The sequence below is a fragment of the Halyomorpha halys genome, unplaced genomic scaffold, assembly GCF_000696795.3.
Source record: "Halyomorpha halys isolate HHAL.00 unplaced genomic scaffold, Hhal_1.1 Scaffold798.1, whole genome shotgun sequence".
Classification (NCBI taxonomy): Eukaryota; Metazoa; Arthropoda; class Insecta; order Hemiptera; family Pentatomidae; genus Halyomorpha; species Halyomorpha halys.
This window is the reverse complement of record NW_027107612.1, coordinates 46,063-59,997: the sequence shown is the minus strand read 5'-3', so window position 1 is coordinate 59,997 and position 13,935 is coordinate 46,063. Positions and strand designations below refer to the sequence as shown.

Here is a 13,935-nt window from a genome sequence, read left to right as displayed (position 1 = left end):
AGAGAAAAAAATAATACAATTTATAGTTATAGATGAAATATAATAATAGATAATAAAAAACAGTCAGAAGTTGAAAAAATAGTAGGGGAGGAGGGGGGGGGTGCAAGAGAAGAACGGAGTTAAAGGGTGATGCTCTCCAATCAACTTCTTGTTACTATAATTTTATTAAGACAAGTATGGCCAGGACGGCCCAATCAAACACTTCCATTGTTAATAAATTCAATTATGTCTCACACACATTATTTATGCCCCTAATGTTATTTATTGTTAAAATTATTAAAGTTTTATTCATAAATTATTTAGTGTAGAGTAGGAACTGAATAATAACCGCTATACTTAACACATTTTCTATTGATATAACTTAGAATGGAACTGGGGTATAAGCAATGCATAACCCGCAATACCACGGAAGAGTGGCGTAGACAGGTTGTGTTATAATAGAAATATTAAAGATTATTGATATTTTCCCTTTGTATTACTTTCATAAAGAATATTGTTAGTTGAAGCTACTAATAAGAATAACTTACCTACTTTTGTTTTATAAAGATCACTTTTTTTCTTATTTAAAAAAAAAATAATATGGTTTAAAATCATTGTTCTTTTTAATTAGAATTTCATAATAAAATTTAATAAATACATTAGTCAATCAATGAGAATAATGAATAAGATGATGTGGTCCTTACCTTTGTTGGGAATCTTGGAGATCTTTAGAATTAGGGTTTAAAAAATAAAATCAATATTAAAAAAAATATATAAACGACTTTTATTGAATGTCTTATAAATACTTTCCAGTGACTATCTTTGGTCTTGGACATACAGAAGCACACTTAGACCCCCTCTGATTAAATGGTAGCACTGCCACCCCTCCTGTTCCCCCCATAACCTACCCCTACAGGTCCACCTCCTCTGTTCCCCCCATAACCTACCCCTACAGGTCCACCCCCTGGCTGCTGCGTACCGAATCCGATGCCAACAGGTCCTCCGTACTGCCCTGCTCTTTCACCACCTCTTCCTGTTCCTACTGGTCCGCCGGACTGTGCCACTGGTTGTCCTGATATTGATACAGTAAGACATACGGTGAATAATATCAGTACCTGCAATAAATCAAATATTTCGTTTTAGAGTTTAGTTATAATTCTTAACTAAAATCTTACATGCTACAATGAAACGAAAATTCTTTATTAAATATATGATTTGTTTATTTTGTTCCTCCAGATTGCGTAATAATGAATCATCCCAGCTCAAAATGCAAAATGCATTAAATTTAAAAATTTCGAAAATCGGAATTTGGGCGCCAATTTTTTTTTTTTTTTTTTACCTCAGGTCATTTCCATACATAGAATAATAGTCAAAAAATCTAAACCTCTGAAATCAAGCTTCAAAAATGTTGTAAAACAACATTATAATTAATTACTTTAGTATTGCAAAGAGCAAACTCTGTCAATTCATCTTGCTGACTGTCGTATTATAACTCGTTGTATTATATTTGACCTGCATCAAACCTCGCTATATTCTCAGTACCAGTTACTGTGGCTGCTAAACTAATGAAATGCCGTTATTCAATTTCAGGCGCTTTTTAAATATTGCTTGATTTAACTATCTTAAAGTTTCCTCTTCTCTTCGTAAGGTAATATTTCAATAGGGCCGGTCCGGCGGGTAGGATTGCATTTTCTTTTTGTGTTATGATCTCCTCCTGTGAGAATGTGACATGTACATCGGTCAACCTACTCGCTATAATTATCTGTTTACAAAGTCAAATAAGTAAGACCACCATGGAGGGCGGGAGAGGAGGGTTTCATGCCCTTTTTCAATTTCGGTACATAATCGAGTATAGCATAATTGCTGGGATAGCAAAATGGCAATAGACTATAGAGTCCTATATCATAGTGTCAAATCTTTTGTTACCTTTCTTTTCATTGTTACCAGCCTCTCATCAATGATATTTGTCAAATATTTATTTCTTTTTTATCCTCAGTATTATTAATGAACTTATACTGTTTCTAATGAAATCTGTCTACAACAGCAAAACCCTGTAAATCCGAAACATAAAGTTAAATATATAAGAAGATGGTCAGGGTTGCGGTCAAAAGAGAAAGAAAAATAGTTTACAACTATTTATTTTCCGACATTTCGCCCCACTTTGCAGGGCTTCATCAGGGCTAAAAAGATACAAAATAATAACAATGATAAGAATAAAAATACAAAGGTAAGTTACAATGATAAGAATAAAAACAAGTAACAATGGCAAGAGTAAAAATTCTTTATAAAAATACGTAAAATATAAAGCTAAAAAAGTACAGGAGATGCACATAAAACAAAAACATTACGGGGAAGGAAACAAAAAATTATAGAGTTAAAATAAACGTCATGAAAGAATAATTATAAATATTTATAATTATAATATATAAATATAATAATATATATTATACTTCTAATGAGATAACAAATACAGATTTATTTTTGCAGTTAAAAGGAAATATTTGTTAGGTAGGTCATGTCATAACTCCAACATGGCAATGGCAAATAATTATTTTCTGTGGGTTCGGAAGCCCTCTGGGGTCCACCTAGGCTCATAAAGTAGATACCCTAAAACGGGTTAAAAACCTAGTGGTCCAACCTGATTCTGACCAAATCACCTCCTTGCACAACCGTTGGTCTAGTTACAGATCATTCTCACAGAGTACTTATTTTTTTAAATATATGTTTCTTTCTTATATCACTTAGCTCAGATGATAAAAAAAATGTATTATCTTACTAAATCAGCATTTCAGATAGTGGGACTTCGAAAGTGCTTGCTTGTTCTAGTTTTTTTCATTAAATACACTCGAGCAAGGAGATAAGCATGTCGGGTCAAGTTAATACAACCTTGACACTGACATTGATTGAGAGAGGAAAGGGGTCACGGGGCAAAATGTCATTGCCGTTAAAAGATTGAGAAGCCTTGCCTCATACCGTCATTTAGGAGGACAACACGTCAAGGTAAAAAAAAAGTAGCTCTTTCTCAATTCCAAATTGAAAAACTATGTATCTATGGCCAACTTCACAGATGCTGTAAATAGAAATTTAAAATCTATAAATATTGTTAGTAATAAAATCTGTAATTTGGGTCTAAAAAAATGTTAGATATAGTCGATTACAAAAAGTGATATATTTATAATATATAAGTGATACAAAAATAACCAAATGAAGTTAACAAATAAAGAATTACATAATCAGGTATAATATTAGATATTTTTTTGCTCTAAAATATTATAAGCACACTTTTCTTTGTTACAATATCTGTGATGTTAGTCAGGAATATGATCTTTATTTACGACCTAATAAATAAAGATCTTTGCATATTTAAATAAGATACTAAATATACAGGTTTGGCATCGAACATGATCATATAACTTGTAAAATTATTAATCAGCAAGCATCATAGCAAATCACTACATCATCATTTTCATTATTTTATTACATCTTCTAAATAATTAAGGATATTGGCAATTTTTTTACTCTTTATTTGTTACAATACTTTCTAATGGAAATGTACATAGGAGAGTGGTGATTTTTCGTTTGAAAGCTCAAGTTTTCATAGGAATCAAAAATTAGAAACTAGAAAGTAATGTTAGTATGTCGTGTACGAAAATGTTTCATAATATTGTCCAAATCCAATATTTGAAAGATGAATTTGCGCTCTTCCAACCCATCTTTTGGAAGAAAAAGAAATATGTTGATGCGAGAATCTTTGGACATGTGTCAAATATTTTTCGAACTAGCATCATCAAAATATATTGATATCGGAAAGCCTACGTTCATAGCCTTGTTAGTAAAACCTGCCGAAGAAATACTCATTCACTGGAGGATGAAGGAGTATTGTACTTCATTGTTAAACGGAATCTAATTTAGTTGAAACGATTCGTATAGAATTAAAAAAAAATAATTGTTTTATTCTCTCTTCTTATCTTTCTTTTATCCCCTTCTCCTTCCCTATTCTCTTCTTATTTCTCCTCACCCACGTTATTAGTGATATTTACTACATATCATTATTGTCATGTTTTCTATTCATTTATTTTGTCTAACTCGATCTCATATTTTGTTTCTTTATTCTAGTATTATACCATCCCTGGTCAAAATTTTGTATTATATTCAGCCATCCCTTAGAATGGAGCACAGCTTCAGTAAAAGGGCAAAAATCAACAAATTGTATATATTTGTATATAATGTATTGTACATATGTTTATAATTTGTAATTATTTTATGAATAAAGGGGATATGACACAAAAAAAAAAGTATTATACCTACATATTTCATTAGTTAAATATATTTTCTTTTATGTATTTATTTATTTTTTCTTTCCATAACTTTAATTTTTTAATTATTATTAAATTAATATATTCATATTTCTTTGCATTATATAACTTTAAAATTTTTATTTCCTTGATTATGTTATTCTACTTACATATTAAATTAAGCGATTTATTTTCCACTTTCATAACTTTATTTTAATTTTGTATAATTATTTACTCGTATCATTCTGTTTATATTTTCTCTTTTTATTTTTTTTGTATTAATTGGTTGTTATTTTACTCTTTGTTGTTAGCCCTGATGAAATCTAGAAACTCTGGCCGAAACGTTGGAACTATTCAATAAGTTCTCTCAACTTATTTGCATTATTTATTCACCGCACCCTCAACCATCTTTTCCTAAAAAAAAAGCATTATTTAAATGTGCTGTTTATTTTGATGTTATCTGGACAATTTCTAAACCCATTTTTATGAATTAATCAGGAATTAATGTAAACGTTAATATATACTATCAATCTTTAATTAGTATTTTTTCGAAAGTAGTTGTCCTAAAGTCTAACAAGAATACCTTGGAGAAATTCTTATAAATGTGAGTAGTCAGCGACTTGCCCCACCCAGCATTTAGCTCTGACATTAAGCTATTTGTAATAATTTTAGTTTTACATTGGGAATGTACCTTGAATTTTGCTCTGATGTCAATTCAGTATTTGAGAGCTACTTGGACAGCTTAGGAGGTGAACACACTAAGTACTCTGAAGTATTGGCGCAAATCTTAATGTAGGAGAGGATGGAAAGCTTTTCATAAGCTTATGCTCATTGGTTTTTCGCTTATAGCTCGAAAACGGTCGCTTATAGTTTAAAACGATCCCAGTAATAAATTGAAGACCTTTGAATTCCCCACAAGAATTTCTGCATTACTATTTTTATTATCTGTATAGTTTCAGAAATATTCGTTCGTCGACATAATAAATTAGAAAAAAAATTGCTTATAATTTGGTTTTGGTTTAAAATTTTTAAATTAATACATATTTTTAATCGGCCGACAAACTTTTTTTTTGGTTTCCTCGTCTCAGAGATTTTACATTTCAAGATAGATCGAATACAAAAATATAATTTAAAAATCCTTCCATTCTCCCTACTCCTACCACTCTTTTCCTTCAAGACTATATGCCTTTTATTTGTAGATTAGGTAAAAACGTCTCAATCAATTGCCCTAAGATCTTCAGATCTCGACAGTGCAGCCCACCATTTGATTTTAAGGTGGCAGCCGATGAAAGGAAAAATATGAAGTGATTTGACAGCCATTTAAAAATAATATATCAGATTACCCTCTGCCAATATAGAGTTCTGAGGATCAACCTAGTGTGCCTAGAATTAAATCCCAATAGATTTTTTAATCAAAAAATGACATAATAATATGATAATACAATAATGATCATACTAATAATAGCCCTTAAGGTCCATGATAATACATTAAAAATCTGACATACACCTTCAATTTTTAATATAACATGGCGTTACAGTCTATCATAAATACTGAAATAGGAAATACAATAAGGGGCCATCAATGTATGTAGTTAAATTACCACTATGGTCATCATCTTCAACGATAAACACGAAGTGACGGTTGGTAGGCACTCATAGTCACTACGGTGGGCAGTTCTTGCTTAAGTATTGCTCTAGGTAATTCGAATCGAATCAATCAACAATAAGGGATAAGTTAGTTATATATTTAAACGATGGTTAGAAATTGAAAAAAAAACTCATTATAAAGACCTTAACATCCCATTCGTTGCAGATTTGACCCAAACCAGATATGCGTCTTTTTATTCCAAACTCCTTAACCATCCTAACCCATTAATTCTTAATCTTTCATCCTTAACAATCCCTGATAATCCACCGAGGCGTCTGAATAGAAGATGGCCACGAGACCTTCTAGTTTAAATTAATGTTTGAAGTACCACCAATGGGTGGTTCCTTCCCAAGATTTTCAAGTGTATATGAAACATACTACATATTTACCTATTGTATTATTTTGTACAGTTGTAAATTACAATAAATAAATAATTTAAAAAAAAAAAAAAAAAACTTTTACCACTAAAACCTATGGCGAGTTTTGTAATTGTTCAAAACGGAGGTGATGTTTTCGTATCTACGCTTAGCCACCAGGTCATGTTTTATTATCTCCTCGTCCAATGAAGGGTCGGGTATTTTAAAGTCAATCCGCCGCTAGTAAAACCGAAAGTAAATATTCTGCTATTAGCCGATCTCAAACCTGAGTCAGGGACATTCTCTTACGAGTCTGTGTTGCTTCTTTAAATAAACAATGAACTACGGAGGAAGCCCATGAAGTGGTGTAAGAATATGCAATTACTTATGTTTTATTTATAAGTTCATTGCTCAAACAGTCAATTGTAAATTTAAAAAAAAATCCTATAAAATATACTCACCAGACACTTCATGTTTACTGACAGAACACTACGGTGCAACTCATCAGGCGTTTGACAGGCATTTATAGGAGGCCGTGGAAGATGACGTGGCTGCGGTCAAACAAAGATGGCAACCATGGAGGGGAAGCCGTTTCACCACTAAAGAAGAAAATTGAAATATTTCTTTTATTTTTATTTTTTATACTTCTTTTATCCCCTGCGTGATTAGTCAGTGTCAGAGAGAAACTTCGCGCTACATTTAATAATATATAATCGATGTTTTTTTTTTCCACCGGCAAACCATTTATTTCATATATCTTTAAAAGCTGCGCACTTCATTGTGGAGTGAATCATTAACAAAAATGTTTGTTTGTTTTTGTTTAGTGACGTAAAACCTCATTGGTCATCAATGCCATTAATTTCTTATTTATTTTTGCTTACATTTGTTTTATTATTATTATTTCTTTATATATATATATATATATAATCGTATGGTGTTATATTTGTTGTAATGAACCTTCTGATTTTTAAAACTGAAATACTAATTTTATTGTTTTATCATTGTCTTCTAAGGTGTTTGAAATATTTGGGTTTAATCCTGAGCTTTTGAAATGGAACATAAAATATGGACATTCCTCGAAGATATGTCTGATTGTTAAATTGTTATTACAATATTAGCATTTTGGAAGCGTTTGTTTTGAGATAATATAGGAGTGAGTGAGCCTCGTGTGACCTATTTTCAGCCTGGTCAGTATCTACGATATTTACGCCTGGAGGAACCGTTACCGTAATGTAATCGGTTCCGGGGGTTTGACGTCCTTTTTAATATTTTTTTAATTTACTCCTTGGGCGTTCCATTAAATTTGCCATCTGTTTTTATTTCATTTTGGAGTGGGCTGCTCATTTCTTATGGAGATAAAATTTTTTTACCATGTCCCAGAGTTTATCTGCACCTTAATCAGTCAGTTCATTCCCTGCAATTCTTACGTGACTTGGAGCCCATATAAATGTAATTGACATTCCCATATTTTGTAAAGTGTTTAGGTAGAAATGAATGCAGGAAGTGTTCGGGTGTTCTGGACACATTCAGTCTGAACCTTTTAAAGAGCTTAGCGAATGTTTAAATATTGTTATATTGTTGTGGGACAAACACAAACATAAGTGCTGCTATTGCGTTGAGTTCGGCAATGAATATGTTGCATAGTTTGTGGAGTTTAATTTTGTGTATAGAACTCTGAATACAAAGGAAGGTGCTGATGATGTTCTGACTTTGATCCGACTATATAGATTATGAAGGATTCACGTATGTCTTGCAAAAGAGGAGAATTGGGGTATAAAGCCAAAATATAATTCAGCTAGTTCGGTAATATTTTTACAGTATTTGGACAAGTCTAAAATTGTTTTAGGAAGTTAGAGTGTTCATAATGGATGATTGTTTCTGGCTTTGTCAATTGTCATCGTTTTGAGAAAAGAAATAGTCGATGAGATTCTTTCTGATAATGTAACTGTTCAATTTCGTTTTTGTCCAAATGAAATAGAAAGGTTGAATTGATCTTAACTAAACATATTCGAGAAAATAACATTAAACTCCCAGGGAGTGACGGTTTTATATCAATTTAGAAATATTTGCTTAAAACAAGAAGAGAAATTTCAGGCAGGAAAATAAAAAAAATTGTTTTTCATTTGCCAAGAAGAGCGGACCTACAAAAACTTGGACAATGTTTGAATTAGAAGTCCTAATGGTTTGTAATGCGTTGAATAACCTAACATAATCTGTGTCAGTCAACGAATCACACACAGCAAAGATTTTAAAGTTTTAATCATATTAACTTGGTTCTAAGATATTAGTCTTTATATAAAATGACTTAGGAATATGAATGTTTATTATTGTAATCATTAACCTTCTTGAAGAAATGGACCACCTCTTTTTATTTTATTTTTTATAAAGAGTTATAAATCTAGCAAGTATGGACCAAACTTCAACAGCCCTGATTGTAAATTCTCAACTTAAAAACGGTAATAAGTAAAATATAAAATTATCTAGAGTTAATGAGCGCGAGGCAATGAGTGGCGTAATGTTAGTGATTAGAGCTTATTTCAATCTCTGTGGGTGGAGGAACTGAGATAGCAAAGCGAATAGATTCAATAGGACTCGTCTATTAAAGGATAGTCTGGTCTGACGTCATCAGATATTCTCACCATTTTCCATTTAAGCATATCAAACGGTGCCTGTATATTTTTAAAATTTTATTTGGCCCCCTATGTGGCAATTCCTTATATTTGGGGTAGTTACCCTATAGGTTACCGACCTGCTCTAGCCAGAGTGGAAAGGGTCGGCAAGGAAAGGTTCCTCACCGGGCAGGAATCGAACGGCCTCTTCAACATTTTTTTAAAATTACGTCTTCCTAAACAAAAAATTTATTTGAGAATTTTATCCGATTTTTCTATTCATCTGAGAATCACCCACACAGAAGAAAACTTATCCGGAATTGGGTAATAGTACCTACAATGGCAGCATTATATGTTGACACCACCAATAGTGAACTCAAGAATTTCCATAAGAGTTTGACTTCAAGAAAACAAATGCAAGAGATAAGGAGTCTCTGAATATTCGATTAATTTGTTAATGTAATTACAATGAAGGGCCATAAGTCGAAATCTGTTTTTTGTTCAATATGTCATAAGTCCTTAGTTATCAGAAGTAGTTCTGACCTTTAATGTTACAAATATTCAGTATATAATATTTTCGATTTTGTATAGTTAATAAGCCTTATATGTTTAGTAATGAAGGGTCTTTCCGGCTTCATCTTCTTCAGAAATGTTGAATTTATCATTCTTCGCACCGAGGCGTATTGAAACTTCTAGATAGTGTTAGATTTGAGTGATAAGGGAAATTACTAACAAGAGTGCACGTTGAAGAACTCTTTTGTATACGTCAAGTTTTGATGTGAGGAAGAAAACCGGTAATGACAGTAGATAAGACTATTATGGTCTTTGAGTGGCAGTGGGCTTGTAGAATCATATGTTGGTATAGCTAGATGCCAAAATAAATGATAGAATTTGATGGTTAGTACAATAGCCACTCGGGTGTATAAGACCATTTGCCTTTTTTCCCCTTTTACAACATGAACACATCAATTTGGTTAGGTTGTCAACTATTTATTTTCAGGTAGTTTCTGTCTGACGTGCGGTTGAATCTGTTGTTACGGAAAAGTGGCTCGTTGGTTCACTATCTCCGCTTCTTCAAATAATTCACCCATATCCCCTAGTAAATCTCAGTTGTAATACTCGAACACCCCCTTAATGCAGGAGAAAAAAATCTATAATAACAAATATAATTCACTATACTAAATATTTCTTTGTTTGCAGCTTCAAGAAAGATTTGAGAATATGCTGATTTATTCGTAATTAATAATAACGATGAATAATGAGCATAAAACACTGTGGGTTGAGCAGCATAGAAATCTGTAGGAAATTGCTGATTTTATAGATCCACAAAATTGCTGAATTAGTATTATCCCGGTATGCAATGAAACCTAGTTATGTTGATGAGATTTTCTAAATAAACCTGTGGTCGAAACCGTTTCTCTTTGGAATGCCTTAGTACTCGGATTTGATTACAGTTTCATCCCTCACCTAGTCTCAAGAATAATTTACAGAAGATTCGTTCTGATTGATCAGAATTCCTGTGACCTTATTCTTAAATGGTTATTATGCAATATATAAAAAATTATAAATCTGTACTACTCATGTTAGGGTTGCAGTAATTTGTAAGGAAGTACTGTTAACAGACCAACGGTTGGGCAGGGAGGTGATTTGGTCAGAATCACGCTGGATATATATCCCCAATTGAGGATTCTACTTCATATAGTACAAGAGCCGGGAAGAAAAAAAGGCAGTTATCTCACCCCAATTTTTTATTACTTCAATAAAAACTATGTATAATTACTAGTCAAAATTGATGAATCTGCCAAGTATAGGTAGGGAGAATAAAAAATAGCGGCTTTTTCAAAACGTTAAAAAAATATTGATTTTTTTATTCGGAGCTCTATATCTTAAACAACACTAGAAAATCTAAGAGAAAATAATTTAAAGAAGAGTAAATTTCCTGAAATATTAGCCCTAAAAGAGTTATTTACGTCCAATAGTTCTCGAGATATAGCTTTTTAAAAAACAAAATTTCTTAAAAATCTACTGAAAGGTTAGTAGTTAGTTAAATTATTTTGAGAAATCTATATCTCAGGAACTATGTGACGTACAGATTTCTATTAGCATTCAAATTAAAGCTAATTTAATGGACTATAAAGAAGTTTATGACCTTTACCTTCATAGGAATAATAGTTTTCATGATTTTATGCTAAAATATATTGATTTATTGTTGTTCTGACAATAAGTTTAATTTATGAAAAACTTTATTTCAGAAACTATTAGACGTACTGATGTCTGCCAGCGCTCAAATTAAAGCTTGTTAAATTTACTACAAAATAGTTAATTATGTTCATCTTTGTAGGAGTAGTAGTTTTTATAATATTTGACTAAATAAACTCACAAAATGTTAATTTCTAGTTGTTCGTATAAAATGTTGGATTTTTGAATAAATATATCTCTAGATCCATAAGACCCTCATATGTCTACCAACACATAAAATAAAGAATCAATTTTTTTTTAGTTTTGACTGCCGTCAAAATAGCCCTGAAGAAGCCCTGCAACGTGGGGCGAAACGTTGGCTCATTAAATTAGTATATTTCTACTATTTGAGTTTTTCTTGACCGCACCCGGACCATATTCCTTTCATAAAATAAAGAAAATTTAACTTACTACAAAGTAGTGTATGACACTTACCTTCGTAGGAGTAGTAGTTTTTATGATATTCTCATATGAACATAAATTTGGCAAATGAAAATTTGTCCGAACAACTATGAATCAATTTATTTTAGCAAATTTCATGTAAGCTATTACTCCTACGAAGATAAACATCATAAACTGCATAATAGCTCATTAAACTAGCTTTAATTTGAGTGCTAATAGACATCTGTATGTCAAATGGTTTCCTAAATATGAATTTTTCAAAATAAACTCACTAACTAATGATCTTTTAGTAAGTCCCGTACATTTTTATGAAATCTTGCTTTTTAAAAAGCTATATCTCGAAAACTAACTAAATAACTCTATTAGGGCTCATATTTTAGAAAATTTACTCTTCTTTAAATGACGTTCTCTTAGGTTTTCTTGTGTTGTTGGTAGTTTTTAAGATATAGAGCTCCGAATGAAAAATTAATATTTTTTTAAGGTTTTGATACAGCCGCCATTTTTTATTCCTCCTACTTATACTTGGCAGACTCATCAATTTTGATTATTAATTATACATAGTTTTCAATAAAGTAATCAAAAATTGGGGTGAGAAAACTGCCCTGGAGGGCTCCCGAACTCACAGGACTGAGTCAATTATTTATTAATTATTATGTATAACTAAAGATTATTTAATGCGATTGACCATTATTCACAGTCTTTGACTGGTGAAACTTTTATCTATTACTAAAAAAAACTGTTGTTAAATGATCATCAAAAGATTGTTTCAACTGTTTGAGTATCTATATAGAACTGATCACCTTTTTATTCTATCGAGAGAAGTAAACAATTTAGTCTTTAGAATATAGATCGCACGAAAGAAATACAGAAACGAATAAAATTCGGATTGAATGGCTGTAATGTGCGTTAAATTGTTCCATTCTAGCACTAGGCTATTCAGGGGCGTCCCGGGAATCCGATCATTTCCCGATTTAAACGGTTTAGCAATCCCTTTGAAAAATCTCTTTGTGGTTACTAGCGGGTTCGAAGGGGGTTATTTTTTTTTCTTCTTCTTTGAATTCAGTCAGTAAGTATTCTTCTATCCTACATTTTTAACCAGATATCATGTGATAGCAGACCGGGTTAGTAACATTCATTTCCGATTTTTAATTTTATTTTGACTACATGAATCATAATATTTTGGGATTTTCTTCGATTTTTATTATGTTATTTTATAAAAATAAATTATAAAATTATTTTATTTCTACAGAAATACAGGAAAATAAGTTTTCAATCACTACTTAGTTTTAGTCTTTAAAATTTAATTAATTAATATTTTTCTTTCAAAATACTTTTTACAATTTCGGTGTTCCCATTTTATTATTAATAGCCTCACAAACTTTCTTCAAGTTCAGGTAGGACATGAAACGGGTAAAAAGAAAATGCTTAAAGTTATATCTACTACTGAGTTTCATTTGTAATTAGATCTTGTGAATGAAAAGCAATCTTCCTTGTTTTAATTATTTTATTTTATTTAATTAAAACCAGTTACAATTTCGAAGTTGTCACTCCATCATCAGGTATCACAAAAAATTCTCAGATTCATCCTATGTATGCAAGTAAATGCACTTAGTAAATATATCACAATTTCTTTTTTAAGATTTAAAATTGAGCTTTGGGGCTCCACTAGACCTTCGAATTCCTCTCGTATTCAATCCTTACAATCCAAAATCCTTCGTAAAATCCTCAATGCTCCTTACTTTGTCACAAATAAAATCATACATAAAGACCTTAATGTTCCCTATGTAACCGATCTAGGCCGAACCAGATATCACTCCTTCCATTATAAACTCTCTAACCAGTCGAACCCCCTAGCTTTTAATCTTGCATCCTCTTCCATTCCTGACAATCCTCCGAGGCGCCTGAAAGAAGATGGCCACGAGACCAGCTAATGTAAAATGTCATTAGAGTGCTACCAATGGGTAGTTTCTCTATACCCCTGTAACACTCCAATTTAACTTAGATCAGATTTACTAAATGTATTATAATGTACAGTTGTAAATAGCAATAAATAAATATTTAAAAAAGATTTAAAAAAATTACCTGATTCACATATCTTTTATAATTACATTTTGGGTTCTCCTTACTAGTCTTATAATGCTAATAATAATGTATCGTTGTCCATAATACAAAGATTAATAATTAAAATTACCAACATATTATAAATAAGAAGATCTGAAATACCTTCCCGAAACCAGATTACCTTTACCATTGATAACAAATATATTATAAACTAAGCCAATACTCTCCTACCTCTGTTCTACAAAATGTGACTAATCTATCAAGAATATATTTTCCTTCTTTTTATAATTTTTTTTAAATGTATTACACCATAATGAATTAAATTTATTCTACTTTCCAATACTATT

General features: G+C 31.4%; 1 non-coding gene across 1 annotated transcript; it reads right to left on the bottom strand.

The window, feature by feature from the left end:
* Positions 1-739: 739 nt before the first annotated feature.
* LOC106686216 (uncharacterized) lies at positions 740-6,871 on the bottom strand. The gene is made up of 2 exons (XR_010843036.1): positions 6,740-6,871; positions 740-1,094 (listed from the first exon to the last, which is right to left on the bottom strand). It is a non-coding gene; the product is annotated as an uncharacterized protein (transcript).
* Positions 6,872-13,935: the final 7,064 nt, after the last annotated feature.